The sequence below is a fragment of the Anolis sagrei genome, chromosome 3 (genome assembly GCF_037176765.1).
Source record: "Anolis sagrei isolate rAnoSag1 chromosome 3, rAnoSag1.mat, whole genome shotgun sequence".
Classification (NCBI taxonomy): domain Eukaryota; kingdom Metazoa; phylum Chordata; class Lepidosauria; order Squamata; family Dactyloidae; genus Anolis; species Anolis sagrei.
The window spans coordinates 44,424,755-44,437,373 of NC_090023.1; the positions used below are offsets into that span (position 1 = coordinate 44,424,755).

At 37.6% G+C, this 12,619-nt stretch overlaps 1 long non-coding RNA gene across 2 annotated transcripts in view; it reads right to left on the bottom strand.

Annotated features, from left to right (window-relative positions):
- Nucleotides 1-1,495: 1,495 nt before the first annotated feature.
- The window catches only part of LOC137096617 (uncharacterized), a 52,655-nt gene continuing 41,531 nt past the window's right edge, over nt 1,496-12,619 (bottom strand). For both annotated transcript variants that reach the window (XR_010909548.1, XR_010909547.1), the window contains one exon: nt 1,496-2,061. This is a non-coding gene — a long non-coding RNA (uncharacterized lncRNA). The remainder of the gene's footprint in view (nt 2,062-12,619) is intronic.

Consider the following 12,619-nt stretch of genomic DNA (forward strand, 5'->3'; position numbering starts at 1 on the left):
GATTTTGCCCCATTCTTGGCAACATTGGGGGATTTTCCAGAGTTTGCTGGAAACTCCAGAGTATAACACAGCTTTGGGATAGTCTGAACAGTGAAACTAGGTCTGATTCTGACTGGACATTGGTGCTATCACTCTTTTCCTGCACTGATGATTACAGGGAAAGAGAATGGAATGTGCCTGAGTTGTCACTGACACTACTCCTAGTTAGTCACAGAGCTCGATTCAAACTTCTGGTCATTGTAGGTGAATCTGATGATGTCAGAAAAGGATGCCAACACAACCAGCAAGAAGGAGATTATTATACTTCCTTCATACTGGTTGTGCAGTTATCCCTTTTTGACATCAGCAGGAGTGCCTGTAATGGCTATGAGCAAGGATGAAGCTTTGTGGCTAGCTAGAGGGATATTGGAGGAGATGGGATGCAGGCCATTCTGGCAGAATGGATCAGCTCCCAGGTCATCAAGACAATGACCCCAGATTTGGCACAAATTTGCCAGACCTCAGACTGCTATGGGGTAGATTTACACTAGACCTAATGGTAGATGAACCCTAAGATAGTCCTTCATTAATAAATAGGAAGGATTTAATAATCAGTAAGGTTTGGTAGTAAGGATACTCTTGTTTACTTTTGAGACTTTGGTTTTCAAAACTTCATTAAAGGCAATTTTTGTGAAAAAGTTTAAGCAGTGGGTCAACAGATTAAAAGGAAGATTAATCAACTAAAATTGTAGGGATTCAGCCACATGAAGCAGTTAATCAGTGAGGCTTAGAGGTAAGAGCAGTGTTACTTATATTTGAGGCTATTTGGTTCCAAAACTCAGATGAGGGCAAACCTTATACAGTAGATTAATCTGCTGAACCTATTGTTTAATCGATGACACATTAAATCAATGAGGCTTGGAGATAAGTACACTTGTGTTATTTTTTGAGGCTATTGGTTTCTCAAAAATTAGCATAATATATACTTTTTTCATTCTAATGCATCTGCTTTTGTTACCTTTAGGTCAATAAATGTAATACTGTACAAACTATTCAATCCCTGTCATGAGTAACATAGAAATGAGAATAGGGTAAATCTTGATTTTAAAGATGTCATGAATATGACCATGACCATAAGAGCCAATATATGTTAATATGCTACAACTGTTTCTCATGAGATTGTACTATAACATTGGACCAATCTTGGAAATACATAAATGATAGGAACATTTTAACCACAGTTCTGCTTACTACCTGGTATATCCATCTTTGTTGAATGAAGGTCAGGCTTTTGATATCCACTACAAGAGGTCTGTTGAGTTTTTAAATTTTGAATTAAGCTGTATGGTGCGTATCAAAGCATGTTTCCTGTGAAAGTGTTTACCCGTGGCTAAAGCCGTCTATGCTTCGCTGGAAAATGGATTTATCAACCTAAAAACATTGGGGTTATTTTTGCATCACCAAGTTAAAAATAGTTTGTATTTTTTTATTTGTATTTATTTATTTGTATGCCACTTTTTTCTCTTAACAAAGACTCAAAATGGTGAATAGTGATAAAAACATCAATATACAATATAAAACCTAAATATTATCATCATTAAAATAGAATTAAACCAAACACTGCCAAGTTTCAGAATGTTTGAGTCATCTTCTGATTTTTAGAATTTAAAAAAAGTTTTTAGAAATACATTTTCTAAAATCTTTAAATTTTAGCAGATAAGGCAACATGAGCAGGGCATCATTCCTGCAAAGTTTCAGGAAGATCCGTCATCCACTGATTTTTAGGAAATCTTTCCAATCTTTCCAACCTTGGGCAAGTCACACTCTCTCTGCCTCAGAGCCTTGAAAAGTTAAAATATGTCTATGGCTATCAGAATGAAATACGCCACAGTTGTAAGCCACATTGACCACTTTAAGCCTGCCAAGTTTCAGAAAGAATCGATGTCCATCTTGCGTTAAAGCTTGTCTCCAGTGTCATCGTTTTCAACTGATATAGTAGACCCATGGCAAAGCTATACTTTATAATGTTATAATGTACAACCCTTCTCTTGCATCTTGACCTTGAAGGTAATAAGGGGATACCTGTTTACACAAGAAAGAAAAAGAATTGAAGGAGCAAGGGAATGTATTGAATCTTCATAAAACATATAATAAAGAACATGAAAAATTTGGTTTCCATATGAATTTTCTGTAAAATTGGCTCTGAATATTAAGACCCTTTTATATTCCAGTGCCATACTATATTGACAGCAAAGCAGTTGCATTATAGCATTTAAATTTCACAGTAGAAGCATTTCTTAAGTGTTCGACATTCTGCTTATTTTCTCCAACATTTTAATTGACTTTCTATGGCATTCCATTTATTTTATTCAATGCAATTTAATCACCCAACATTCAAGAAAAAATCGGAAAGCACAAGGCGCTGTTTAACTTTTATCACATATGGATGTTCAGATAATGAGTTCAAAACCAGTGCTATATCAATTTCTCTTGTGATAAACTCTGGTCGAAATGCTTCTTCCTTCATCCAGTTCTAGCAGTCAATCACAGCGCTTTTCTTCCAAAGGAAACATTAAAAGGTTGAGTGTTAATTCAAATGTTGCAGTGCCTTCTGTTTCCAGAGACTTTAAAATAGTTTTCAAATCTCTGAAGAAGGACATAATTCCATTTTATACTAATTTATCATAGTATCTTTCACTGTGGCAATCATAACTGGGGAGTGCAGATGTTTTCAGAAACTGCAAGTTCCATTTTTAGCTAAGCACTCCAATAACTTCAGAGAAGATTCCCCATCCCTGCCCTTCCTTTATCCTTCAACCCTTGCTATATATTTACGTGTGTTCATGGATTCCCTTCAGAGAAAGCCCCCCTCACTTCACAACCTGACCTGGAAAATGGTGTGAAAAATATTGTAATGCATCAATTTATCAAGATATCTCCCCTGAGATTGCAGGAAGAAGACGATTGAGATCGCTATAATAAGCTGTTTGCACATAAGACCTCAAGCTAACTTCATTTCAAAGATGTGCTCTTGAGCTTTCATTCTCTCTTTGTTATCTGAACTGCTTTGAAACCCACCATCTGCTTTTAATATTTCCTAAGAACTACTGCTTGAAGGTGTAACCTCTATCCCTTGTAGAAACAAATGAAAGAAAATCTGCTATGATTATCCTCATGACACCCGAACTAAACTGAACATGATAACCCCTTCTCATGTCAATTCATGGAAAGCAGATGAGGGTGGGAATGATGGTAGTGTGAGGAGGTGATGATTATTTCCCGTTCATCTAAAAATAGCTAAAGTGAGATTCAGCATAATCATGAACTCACAATATAGGGCTTGTCTGCACTGGTTAGAAAAACAGAGTAATTGAAAATGTACTACTAGGTGCCCATCAATTTCTGGAGAGCATTCTGGACTTTTGGGGTTTAATCAAACTTTGTCCTACTTTAAGCAAACTTGAGGGAAACTCTGGAATATCCCATGACTTTTGGAAGTCTGGACAGCTGGATTTGATTTATCTGTTTCAGGGGTTGGAATTAAACTCCACACTGCTCAAGTCTGCATTCCTCATGGAAAACCAGATATATAGCATTAAGCTTGGCTGAGGTCATCCCTCCCCCATGATTCCTGAATGTTTGCAGTTGTTTGTTTTCTCTCGCACTCTGACCTTTCTTCTCTCATCCTAATTGATGACATAGATGCATGTTCTTTTTTTTTAAGACCTCATGGTCAATTCATTCCTTTTCTCACCTTCTTTTCATCCTGATCTCTCTACTCCATGTGAATGGGGAAATGTAGTCTTTAGAATCATAGAATGTTAGAATAATAGAGTAGGAAGAGATCACATGGGCCATCTAATCCAACCTCCTGCCATGCAGGAAAAGCACAAAGTATCCCTGACAGATGACCAACCTTTGTTTATAAGCTCCCAAGGAAGGAGCTCCCATCACACTCAGAGGCAGAGAGTTCCACTGCTGAACAGCTCTTACAGTCAAGAAGTTCTTCCTAATGTTCAGGTGGAATCTCCTTTCCTGTAATTTGAATCCTTTGGTCCAAGGACTAGTTTTCAGGGCAACAGAAAACAAACCTGCTCCCTCTTCCTTACGACACCCTTTCACATATTTATACATGGCGATTATACCCAGCTCTTTTAAGATGATCCTCATAGGGCATGATACCTTTGATCATTTTAGTTGCCCTTCTCTGGATACCTTCCAACTTGTCAATATCTCTTTTGAACTGTGGTGTCCAGAATTGGACATGGTATTCCACGTGAGGTCTAACCAAAGCAGAATAGAGGGGCACCATGACTTCCCTCAGTCTAAACACTATACTCCTTTTGAAGCAGCACAAAATCTTATTGGCTTTTTTAGCTGCTACATTACACTGTTGGCTCATGTTCAACTTGTTGTTCATGAAGAGTCCAAGATCTTTTTCACATGGACTGTGGTCAAACCAGGTGCATTTCATTTTTTCTGCCTAAGTGTAGTATCACTAATCTTGCCTCAGGAATGTTGGCAGGGACAGGAGTCAAATGCTTGTTCTTTCAAGCTCTGAATCATGTCCTAACAAAAACTGCAATGAATATTTTAGCAATTGTTTCCACTGGAAGAAAGTTTTTTAAAACCATAGTTTTTTATTATCATACTCACATCAGAAATTATTCTATACAACATTTCCACATGGTATTTTTGCATTTCTGCACAGGAAAAATGATATTTTTGTTTCACAGAATAAAACTGTTTTTTTTTTTTTTGTTTTTTTTTGGTTGAGGACTTCTGTGCAAAATTTGCACATGGTATTTTTTTTTACATAAAACAAGTTTTTTTGCAGGAAATGACATTTTTTGCTCAATGTTTCTCAGCAGAGTTTCTCAGCACTTTATAATAATTTTAGTTTTAATATATTATACACTAGATGTGTGTGAAACAGCTGAAATCCATTTAGTAATTCATTTCAGAGATTCAGATCCCCCCCCCCCCCCCCGTTCAATTAGTAAAGATTTGGAGGCACCTCATTTCTTTTCATAATCTGAATCTCCAAAGCTTCTCAATTGCATCATTAAGATTAGTTCCATTAACAACAATGGGAAAAGTTGCTAGGCTCGTTTTCTGTCCTTTTATGACTATCAAGATAAATTTTAGCATGCTTGTAGGCAACCTTTATGACTTTAATCCTGCCAAGAGTCAGAATATTTTGGGCATCCTCTGATTTTTAGGAATTTTTTAAAGTTTTTACATTAAAAAAAAAACTCCAATAGGTATCTCCTTGAATTTCTGCACAATGAGACAACATAAGCAGGGAATCAGTCCTGAAAAGGTTCAAAAATATTCGTTCATTTACTGATTTCTAGAATTTTTAAAAGTTACTTCCATTTAAAAAAAAAAAGAAACTACAAGAGGTATCCACTCAAGTTGTGGCCCTATGAAACAACATAAACAGGGCAGAAAGCCTGTCAAGTTTTAGCCCATCCACTGATTTTAAAGAATTTTTCCAATCTAAGCACATGTGATTAACCTACACTGGGGCTTTAATACAGACAGCTCATTCTTCTGGCACGGCCAGAATTCTGGGAAATGTAATTTAGGGCGGGGTCTTTTGAATACTCTTCAGCAGAGGTACTTGCCTTCCCAGACTACATTTCCCAGGCTGCAGGGAGATGTTGACAAGCTGGAATGTCCTATGAGGAGCAGCTTGAAGAGCTGGGCATGTTTAGCCTGAAGAAGAGAAGGCTGAGAGGAGGAGATATGATAGCCATGTATAAATATGTGAGAGGAAGTCATAGGGAGGAAGGAGCAAGCTTGTTTTCTTCCAGCATTGAGACTACGATGCAGAACAATGGCTTCAAACAACAAGAAAGGAGTTTCCATCTGAACATTAGGAAGAACTTCCTGACTGCGAGAACTGTTCAGCAGTGGAACTCTCTGCCCCAGAGAGTTGTTTCTTTGGAGGCTTTTAAACAGAGGCTGGATGGTCATCTGTGGGGGTGCTTTGAATATGATTTTCCTGCTTCTTGGCAGGAGGTTGGACTGGATGGCCCATGAGGTCTCTTCCAACTGTATGATTCTATGATTCTATTAAAGCTTTCTCTTATTTGTCTGTATTGGAACCATGAGATATTTTTGTCTTCTTTTTTAATTTCTTCTTGTGGTTTAAGTACACCTTCTCCTTGCTTTTTATTATTATTTTTATACGTAATCCAGCGGTCTTGACTTAATTCTCTCACGTAAGACCTCTATAGGTCAGAGCCATAATAGCTTTTTGAATGCATTCTGTTCCTGTATTTCTTCCAATTTTTTTTATCAAAGATACTCTAATAAATTGATTTCAATTTTTTCTATATTTTTGTTTTACCATACCATAGATACGCATGCCAGCCAAACCTCAAATCAAAGCCTTCCAATGTCAGAGTCCTTGTATCTTTTAACATTGCCCAATCCACACGTTTCATAGTATATTCTTAGGTCTGCTAAGCCAAATCCTCTTTTGGATAATTCTAATTTATTGAGGCCTCTGAGAAAGTGCCACATTTTCCTTCTTATTCCTAGTAAAAACAGATTGTCAAAAGATTTTTATCTGTATCACCTCTCCATTTCCCTGAGTCTCACAGCAATAGTATGAATGAGTTGGATAGAGTAAAACCGAAGCTTCTGCCTTCCCCTTTGAGCCTTACGGACTAATGACAATATCACTTTGATTTCATAGATTAGTTGTAATCTTGTGTTGCCTTTCTTGCATTAAACAATTATGATGGGTATTGGGTTTTCCTTTCTTTCCCCTATTTTTTTCCCTTAGCTTAGCACTATCTATCAGAGAAGACATGGCCAGTATAGATGTGATAGGTATGTGTGATATTTAAGAGTCCAAATATTTTACAAAAGTCCTCTTTGAGGGGCACATCAATCTGTTAAGAATGTTTTGACAATAATAACAATAATAATAATAATAATAACAATAATAATAATCTTTATTTGTTACCCCACTACCATCTCCCCAATGGGGACTCGGAGCGGCTTACATGAGACCAAGCCCAAATGACAATTACAATAAAGAATACCAAAAACACAAACTGAAAATGTGAACAATAAACAATAACATCGTAGTTAAACAAAACACATGAATACATAACAATATGAAAAATAAAGAATATGCACAGGCACAATAATGATGGGCAGGCAACATGTAGTAATCAAGAGGACAAACTGATTAAAACTAATTAAAAAGTCGGGTGAGATAAAAGAGGGAAGCAGATAATTTACGGAGAAGGGCTCATTCCAGGAGTAGTTGTGGAAGCAAGCTTTCCTATGAGGGGGGACATATACTCCAATGACAGAACTTTGAGGCAGAGCAATCATGTGGGATTATATACCTACTCATCAAAGACGCAGTGGAAGAGCCAGGTTTTAAGGTTCTTTTTGAAGACCTTTAGGGAAGGGGCTTTCCTAATTTCTCCAGGCAGTGACTTCCAGAGTCAGGGAGCCACAGCAGAAAAGGCTCTCTCCCTTGTACTCACTAGATAAGTTTGAGAGACTGCCAGGGGTGAGAGAAGGGCCTCCCTGGAGGATCGGAGGGCCCGAGATGGTTCATGGCGGGAGATACGGTCACAAAGGTAGGCGGCTCCCAAACCATTTAGGGCTTTGTAGGTGATGACCTGCACTTTGACTAGATATTTCTGCAGTGTTGTGTATACAAATGTATAAGATCTTCTACCCCTTTTACATTACTCAGATAAATTTCAACATATAACACCTGGGCTGTCATATGTTGTCAATCTCTGCAACACATGATAATGTAGGTAAAGGTCTAAGGGCATGAATTCTCCATTAAGATGCAGCACACCTTGCTTCCCCACCACATACATCCCAGACATATACAACAGGAAGATGAGTTTCAGTCATTTCTAGTTTTATTTTTGAAGAGTTATTCTGTGTCCCATAGTGATACCCAGCAGGGTTGGCCAGTGAAGATGTAGAACTTGGACACTCCTGTATTATAGGTTGGGGGAGCCACTCTTGCAAATTATCTCATTATCACAGGCATTCAGCTATCTTGGTAACATAGATTTCCTGTTACTGTTAGCATTCTACAGGGTTTGGGTCCAGATTACCTATAGGATCACCTTCTCCAGTGCAATCCACCCCACACACAGGTCCTCTGGGAGATGGTTACTCCAGCCTGTTAAAACCCGACTGACATTCATCACACAGAGGACCTTTTCGCCAGCTGCCCCAGAACTGTAAAATGACCTTCCAGAAGAAATTTGGCAGCTGATTTAGCTGATTAACAGACAATTGAAGACCTATCTATTCTGGGAGGCATACCCAGTCAATTATTAACTATGAATTTTAAATTCACGTCTTGTGTTTACTGTATTTTATTTTTGATTTATGTACTGTAATAAATGAATTTCATAGAAATATGTTGATATATTTATTTTATAGAATGCTGTACAGTTATGTGTTTTTTGACTTTTGTGTCCCACCTTGAGCTTCGTGGAGAGGTGGGTAAGCAATAATAATAATAATAATAATAATAATAATAATAATAATAATAAAAGTTCCTTGCTTACAAAGTTTTTACACCAAGTGATTTAATCTGATAACATGATGAGCACGTTGTTCTTCATACTATCCAGGTCTCAGCATCATTTCTTTCAATTCTCCATACTGTGTTCCTTCTAATAATGCCTTTTCCAGAAGTGGGTTCAACAATACCTTATTTACTTCTGAAATGAAGATGATTTTTTAAAAAAAGGTGATGTAGGGTCCTAGATTGTCCTCCCAACTTTGCATCTGGTCTCAAATGTGTGCTTTACCCAGGGAGAGAAGCAAGTATAAAGTTACCCTTCTTTCTATCCTTGTGCTTTCACTTATAAATGATTCCACATATCGAATAGAGTCTAAATGTTAAATATATTTCACATCTTTATTTCTTTGAAAAAAATTAGTAATATAAAAAGCTATCATATAATACAAAATAAAGCTGTAGAAAACAAAATGTGAAGTCTAATATAATATTACAGAGCATCTTTACCTCATTGCTTCTATGCTCAAAATATCTTATTTCTTTGAAGAGGTAAGCAAAGGCATTTCATCTTTACTTTGATTAAAGCACATGAGCATACCTTAAATAGTATATGTTTTGCCCTAGGATGAGTGTCCAACATTTCTGTCCTAACTATCTGAGAAAGAAAGATATATGCTTGAGGCTTTGTAGAATGAAACAGTACTGGACTACACAGAAGATTGGTTTGATTTTTCAAAAGGCAGAATTTGATTCAAATTGCTTAAAATCCTGGAATTAGTACAGACATCAACTGTGCCCTTTTATATTACCATAGAACTATTACAGTATCATAAATATTTTAAAATTTGTGCTCAATTATGGAATATTCCGTTTGGAGAAAGATATAATTTAGTAAAACTGTCAGATTTAATTGTGGTAACAAAATAATTTTCTTTGAAAAATGTCTTCAGAAAATAGTGATGTTTAATCACATTTTAAAAAGTAAAATCTGTAAATTATGCATTTTATTTGGAATTGTTGGGCACTGAGTGAATTTAACACAGTAAGTTTCTTGTCTATAGAAACTCACACTGTATTTTCTGATACAGCATAAGAACATGCCTATATCTTAATGGGAACAAAAGTAATTGCTTTATTGACTCCTTTGACTATGTTTCCCACTTATTGGGCATGATCCGGTGGTGTTCTTTCATTTGAAGAACAGCAAAATCCAGCAGAACTGAAAAGGGAAATGCTGCAGCTGGTAGTATATGCCCAAAATTGAACTCCAAAGCCTGGGAAACCTGCAAGATCCAGCTATTGAGTAGCTGAGAGACAGGTACTGGTGGAAAAGGTGGGGAAAGTTATCCTTATTCCTATCCTTGTTCATTCACTTACAAACAATTCTATTATGTGTACAGTGCTCACAAGTTGAACGCTGTATTTAGCCCATGAAGAACAACTGCATTATGACATATTTACTATAAGGCCATGGTGGAAACTACAAAAAAAGATCAACAAAATCTATCCTGCAGTGATATCTTTACTGAGTCTAACAAAATGGACAATATGTTTCACTCTAGCTTTTGAAGCTTCAGAGTCTTCTTCATCAGACAAAGATGGTAAAATAGCATGCAGGGGAAGAGAAGTGTATTTTGCTTTGAAATGTTATGTGAAGTGTGTAGGTGAAAAGAGAGACCCCTCTGCTATGGCTGCAAGCTGAACAGGAACACACACACAAAAATTAAAAGTCAGGCAATAAAGTTTCTTTGTTTGAAGTGCCTTAATATTCTTAATGGCTTGTTAAATTCTCCACTTTTCTTTATATATTTCCCTTTCCCCCACATATTGGAGCCCAAGGTGGTTAACGACAGTGGAAAATAAGATGCAAATATAATAAAAACAGATAACACCTCAGGGATGTTCCTTTGATCTAGTGGAGGCATATGTGATGAGAAGTTATTTTTCCACACTGTTTTCTACTGTGGCCTCCTACATTAATTCCCGTTCCGATACTGTTCCAAAGGGCTCCCAGCCCTGTGGAGAAGATGTGACAACATGGGGAACGAGAGAGGAAAAAAGTAATGGGAGGGAGAGGGGTATTGTATCATTTCCTCTTTTCAATTCCAGAAGCTTCAGTGAGATCAAAAAGACTTGCCTAGTGGGAGGGACATATGTGCAAATATCCCTTAAGTAAAAGAAAATGGGTAAAAAAATGAGCAGATAAAACACAATGACACAAGCAAACTGCAGTCAGTCAAAAACCTTAACCATAAACACATTAGTGTGATAGGTCAATGACCAGATTAAACAAATGAGAGCTGTAACATGCTGTTTTATGTGTTAGGTGTTTTGCTTACCTAAATATTAATCTCTGGAATGGAAGGCATCATGGAAGCAAAAAAAGGCTTATTTCTTTCTTTTTCTGCATAAATGGAGCCTAGTTTATGTTTTACCATGCAGCTAGAATGTTAAGGAGAAGAGGCATATTTGTGTTAATGGGGATTTTTTTCCATATCCATTCTAGCAGTGTGAATGATAATAGAAGGGACTAAAAAGATAAGGTAGAAAGTGTAGGAAAAGAAGAAGACGATGACATTCTAGACAGACAGACACAATCAAGGAAATCATGGTCCTGTGTCTGCACGACCTGAATAGGACTGTTGATGATAGGATGACTTCCAATATTACTGTCTAAACATATCTCCCTCTATGACCCACCTTTGAGGTTAAGATCATTGGGGGAGACCCTGCTCTTGATCCCACCCACCCCCTTCACAAGTTTGACTGGTGGGAATGAGAGACAGGGCCTTCTCAGTGGTGGCTCCTTGCTTATCGAACTCCCTCCCCAGTGAAATTAGATTTGCCCCATCCCTCCTGACCTTCAGGAAAAACTGAAAACATGGCTCTGGGATCAGGCTTTCTGCCAGTAATGGGAGTAGTGCAATATGAGACTACAAATTAATATAATGACATCTTAGACTGGCCCTGGAATATGATTTGGATCATATGATTTTAATTGATGTTTTAATCCTATTTTTCAATGGGTTTGGTTTAAATGTTTTTGTTTATTTACCGATGTATTAATATATGGCATTAAAATGTTGCCTTTGCAAGGCCGCCCCGAGTCCCCTTCAGGGTTGTGAAGGGGGGGGGGGGTTAAATGTGGTAAATAAATAAAAAGCTCCCTCATTCATGCCATGTCAAAGTTGATTACAGTTAACACCAAAAAACACTTCCTATGAGGGTGTTTCATATTACTAGTTCTCTTGTTTTTTGGTTTTTTTTTTAAAAAAAAAAACCCTCCAAAACCAGAGTTGAGCAGTAAGTATTGTTCCTATGCTTTCCCTTCAAAACCTTTGAAGGGGAAGCATAGGAACAATACGTTTGCTGCAAAATCCCACAGAGAAAGGTAAAAGAAGTCTTTCTCTGTTTGTCCAGTATTTCCATGGGAATGCTCGAAGCTTTTGCTTTGCTTTCAGGTGCTTTAAGCCGTGTTTCTCAACACTGATCCTCCAGGTTTTTTAGACATTGTCTCCCAGAAATCCCAGCCAGTTTACCAGCTGTTGGGAATTGTGGGAGCTGAAGTCCAAAACATCTGGAGGAGCAGAGTTTGATAAACACTGCTCTACAGCAATTGTTAGTGCAGCTCTTTGCTAGGAGATAAGAATGTAGTTCCAGAGATCCACTGGGTATGTGGACTCTCTTTCATCTTTCACCCATTTTGTCTGGGTCACTCTGGAGTGTAAGCACTCCAGAGTGACCCAGATCTCTTAAATCCACATTTTATATTGCTTTCTCAACAAAAATCTAGGGTCTCATCTATTTTGCCATACAATGAAGTTTGAAACTGCATTGAATGGAATTATATGAGTCTACACTGACCATATATTGCAGTTTCAAACGCTGTAAAATGGCAGTGAAAATGCGGTCTAGGGCTGGATCCAGACTGGCCCTAATCCTGGGAGAACCCGCATCTGAAAAACATGGATTTTACCAGGGGCCTGTCCACACCCACCCCAGAAAGCGCATGGTGTTCAGATGTTCTTTCAGGACTAGCCCGAGATAACACCTGAAGGCCCTTACCCCCTCCCCCCAAGCCCCCAGACCTCTTAGAAGATTAATAAAAAC